Here is a 5,000-nt window from a genome sequence, read left to right as displayed (position 1 = left end):
CCATAATGCTACCACCACCACCACCACCACTCACCACCACGCCCACACTATGCCCATACCGCTACACCACCACGCCCATACTATGCACCATATTACCAATACCTTCACTAACATGCCCATATTATGCCCATTATTACCATCACGCCCACCATGCCCATCCTATCACCATCACCCCATACTGCCTTCAGCACACCCACATTACATCTATATAACACACACACACACACACACACACACACACACACACACACACACACACACACACACACACACACACACACACACACACACATATATTTTAAAAACGAACTGTAGTGTGATTTGAGAGTCAGTGAGTCAGTATCAGTGAGTCAGTAAACCAAACGTAACACCATAAACCACAATAAACCTTCAAAAACACTCGTCATGAATCAACAAACCAAAACCCTAAACCATAAACCACAATAAACCTTCAAGAACACGAATCATAAACCAATAAACCATAAACCATCATATTAAACCTTCCAAAACATGAATCATTAACCAATAAACCAAAACTAATACCATAAACCACAATAAACCTTCCCAAAACACGTACCAATAAACCAATAAACCATAAACCATCATAATAACAAACTTTTAGGCAATATTTGGAGTCTATAATATTAAAGGTTCTATTAATTAATGGGGAATTTTTAATGGGTTTTGAGTCTCATTAATCACTAATCTTAAGGCGAAAAAACGACTGGGAGGTGATGTGTGGTGGACCTTAACACGGTGGCCATGTGAGGGGTGGAGGAGGGCCATGTGTGGGGTGGATGAGGCCATGTGGGGGTGGAGGAGGCCATTTGTGGGGGAGGAGGGCATGTGTGGGGTGCAGGAGGGCATATGGGGGTGGAGAGCTATGTGTCTGGGTAGGAGGCTGCATGTGTGTGTGGGGTGGGAGGAGGGCATGCGTGGGGTGGAGGAGGCCATGTGTGTGGGTGGGAGGAGGGCATGTGGGGGTGGAGGAGGCTGTGTGTGGGGTGGGAGGAGGCTATGTGGGGGTGGAGGAGGCTATGTGGGTGGGGAGGAGGCATGGTGGGTGGAGGAGGCCAGTGTGTGGGTGGAGGAGGCCATGTGGGGTGAAGGAGGCCATGTGGGGTGTGGGGAGGAGGCCGGGGGTGGAGGAGGCCATGTGGGGGTGGAGGAGAGGCCATGTGTGGGTGGAAGAGGCCATGGGGGTGGGAGGAGGCCAGGTGGGGTGGAAGAGGCTGGGGGTGGGAGGAGGGCATAAGTGGGGGATGGAGGAGGCCATGTGTTTGGTGGAGGTTATGTGGGGTGCAGGGGGGCTATATGTGGGGTGGAGGAGGCCATGTGGGGGGTGGAGGAGCCATATGTGGGGTGGATGAGGCCATATGTGGGATGGAGGAGGCCATGTTTGTTGGAGGTTATGTGTAGGGCAGGGGGCCATGTGGGGTGGAAGAGGCCATGTGTGAGGTTGCAGGAGGCCATAGGTGTGATGGAGGAGGTACCATGTGAAGATGGAGGAGAGTGTCAAAAGTAGGGTTTTACATCACGTAAGGGTGTGGCAAAAGAAAGTCAGGGTGTGGCAAAAGAAAGTACAGGGTGTGGCAAAAGAAAGTACACACAAGTCATTTTTGGGGGAGGTGGTGGGGGGGAGGGTGTTCGTGATAGTGTTCCTGTCAGCAAGTAATGGCGGTGATTCCAGACATTTTCTCAAGATTTACAACGTTATGAGATTAGGGCACAAGATAATGCTATACGTCATCTGATTAAATTTGTCTCGGTTTCCCCTGTACTGACATTTGTGCCTTGGTGTCTGTCCCTCCCTACACACGTCAAGATATGTGACTGGCAGACAGGGCGATTAGACAGACAGACAGACAGACAGACAGACAGACAGACAGACAGATACATTTTACACTTCCATTTCACCCCACACGATGTCACCCCACACGATGTCACCCCACACGATGTCACCCCACACGATGTCACCCCCTCCTCACCCCAACCCTCCTTACTGTATACAAACAAACAAACAAACAAACAAACAAATTTCAAATTACAGAAAGAGACAGATGTTATTTTTATTGATATTTCACCTCAATATACAATGTATGATGGCAGAGAATATACACACATACACATGTATACTTACACACACATACACAGGCAGAAGCAACAAAAAATATATACACACACGTACACATATAGTCACTGCATGATTATGTAACTGTAGAAACACATCCTTGTACACACTCACACGCTGGTTAGGTTCATGTATGTATGTATGTACACACACATTGTAATAAACGCTCATGGACGTGTTTTGTTTTTTTCTTCTGGACGTTCACACACACACACACACATACACGCACATGTACACTTGCGGACGAAATTCCCTGAACATTTAGTCATATTTGGTTATAGATACGACCAAGACGTCCAGGGAATTGTGATCTTAACTGTACACTGATGATCCTTCTCTCACACACACACACACACACACACACACACACACACACACACACACACACACACACACACACACACACAGCAAACACGTTAAAACAACAAATATTGACAGAAACAGTGTAGAAATATAGACAGACACATTATTGGCCTTGTCTCTGTCTGCAGATAGACAGACAGACAGACAGACAGACAGACACCCAATCAATCAATAAATAATATAATCAAAAAGGTTTTTCTCTCCATACACCACAGATTCAGTGGTGTGTGTGTGTGTGTGTGTGTGTGTGTGTGTGTGTGTGTGTGTGTGTGTGTGTATGTGTGTGTGTGCAGTTTATCATCAAGTTGAGGCCAAGGCAGAGTATGTTTGACTGTCAAGGAGGCGTAAGGGAAAAATCACACCTCTCCAGTCAACAGTTTCCAGTTAACAATTCATAGTTCACAGTTCAATTGTATGGATTACAAAAAAATCACCCATCTGGTTTTTTTTTTAACAGTTTCCAGTTCACATTTAAAAGTGCTTGGACGAAATTCACCCTTCCAGTCAACAGTTAAGAGTGTACACGCCTTGGACAGTTAACTCAATAGACAGTTACCACTCCACCGACGTCAACAAACACACACACGAAAAAAAAAACACAATTGCACTTTTTTTTTAGTAATTCATACGACTTTTTTTTTTCTCCTTCAACTCTTGTGTTACAAAATTCCTTCTGATCTATTGTCTACGGCGGGGAGAGAGGGAGGAGGAGGAAGGAGGAGGAGGAAGGAGGAGGAAGTGAGGTAGGGAGGAAGAGGGAGGAAGAGAGGGAGGGGAGAAGGGGGGAGAAGGGAAGAGTAAGGGGGGGGACATCATCGAGGACGGGGAATGAGAGGAGAAGAGGTATGAGGGGGAGATAAAGTGGAGAGGCGGGAAGGAAGGAAAGGGAAGAGGGGTGAAGAGAAGGAGAGAGGGAGGGAGGAGGAGCAGGGGGGGGGGGTCGGCGAGACATCATTAATATCAACTTGATCAAATTTATTTTCAAGTTTGTTTCATTTCAGTTCGAAGTAAAATCAGTTTTATTTTTTTTTCCTATAAATTTGTAAGTTTTTTTTTCTTTCAGTAAAAATGTCTTCCCACAATTTCTCTTTATTTCTTGACAAATCGTTTGGGTCAAAATTTATTCATAGCAAAATATATTGACTTGTGTCTATTTTACAAGTCCGTAGCGTCCAGTCCTTGTGATCTGTGGTCCTTGGCTTCCAGTCCTTGTGATCCGTAGTCCTTGTGATCTGTTGTCCGTGGCATCTACTCCGTTTGATCTGTGGCCCGTGGCATCCGGTCCGTGTGAACTACGGTCCGTGGTCCACCGCAGGTCCCAGAAAGTGACCCCCAAAGAAAAGCTTTTGTCTGCCTGAATTACGAATGAGTCGAGGAAAGATGGAGTAACGTTGCCTCCTTTAACAATGGACTGTGGCTTCCTCCTCCTCCTCTTCCTTCTTCCTCCTTCCCTTCCTCTCCCTCTTCCTTCTTTCTAATTTTACTCTTCCCGTTCAGTGCTCCTCTACTTTTTCTGATTCTGCTCCACTTCTCTATTCGTCTTTCTCCTCCTCTTTCTTCTCTCTGATTTTACTCCTCGTCTCTATTTCTCTTCCTTTTCCTCCCTGTTCCTCTTCTCTGGTTCCCCCCTCCCCCTATTCCTCTCTGGTCCTGACTCCTCTTTCTTCTCTTCTCAATTCCTCTTCCTTCCCCTCCTTACTCCAGACGACCACACTTTCTCCTCTTCCTTTCTCTTTGTGACATCTCTTTCCTTTTTCACTTTTTCTCTCTTGGTCGTATCTTTTACTCTCTTTCCTTTTCACTCTGACATCTCTTCCCTTTCACCCTCTCGCTTTCTCTTTTTGTTTTCACGTTGTCTTGGTTACGTCTCTTTCTTTTTTCACTTTCACTTTGTTACGTTTTTTCTTGTTTTTACTTTTTATGTCTCTACTACATCCTCTTTCTCTTCTTGTTCTTCATTTTCTTTTTACTTTTTCAACATCTTCTCACTTCTCTCTTTCTCTCACTCTCTCTCTCTCACTTTCTTTACTGTTTCTCTCTACTTCACTTTCTATCTCATCCCCCCTGCCTCACCTTCTTTCTGCTTATTACTCTCCCCACCTTACTTCCTCTTTTAACTAATTCAACTCAATTGACCTCACCTGTTTCTCTAAGTTAATTAAATTCCTACATAGTTTAATTTTGTAAGTGTAAGTGTTTAATGGCCGTTTTATAAGTAACCTTTTTCCCTTCACTTAACGTAATAAAAAATCTAACACTATCTTCACTTTTCTTGTTTTTTCTTCTACTTAAAATTATCACGTTTGTTTTTTTTTCTTTTTTTCTTCACTTTTATGTTTTCCTTCATCTCTCTCTCTCCCCCTCACTCTGGGTCTGGGTCCTGTACAAGCCAACTATTGATGGTAATCAGGTCAGGTGGTCAAAGTTAGCACGGCGTACTGTTTTGGGGAGACCTATGTATGTGTGTGTGTGTGTGTGTGTGTGTGTGTGTGTGTGTGTGTGTGTG

General features: G+C 44.9%; 1 protein-coding gene across 3 annotated transcripts in view; it reads right to left on the bottom strand.

The window, feature by feature from the left end:
- Positions 1-4,149: 4,149 nt before the first annotated feature.
- The window catches only part of LOC121854669 (glutamate receptor ionotropic, kainate 2-like), a 68,855-nt gene continuing 68,004 nt past the window's right edge, over positions 4,150-5,000 (bottom strand). For all 3 annotated transcript variants that reach the window (XM_042349361.1, XM_042349362.1, XM_042349363.1), the window contains one exon: positions 4,150-5,000. This exon is cut by the window's right edge and continues 700 nt beyond it. The gene's annotated coding sequence lies outside the window, so the exon portion shown is untranslated.

This window comes from Homarus americanus, unplaced genomic scaffold (assembly GCF_018991925.1).
Source record: "Homarus americanus isolate GMGI-L3 unplaced genomic scaffold, GMGI_Hamer_2.0 scaffold8280, whole genome shotgun sequence".
NCBI lineage: Eukaryota > Metazoa > Arthropoda > Malacostraca > Decapoda > Nephropidae > Homarus > Homarus americanus.
The sequence above is the reverse complement of the archived record's forward strand: the minus strand, read 5'-3'. Positions and strand labels throughout refer to the sequence as shown.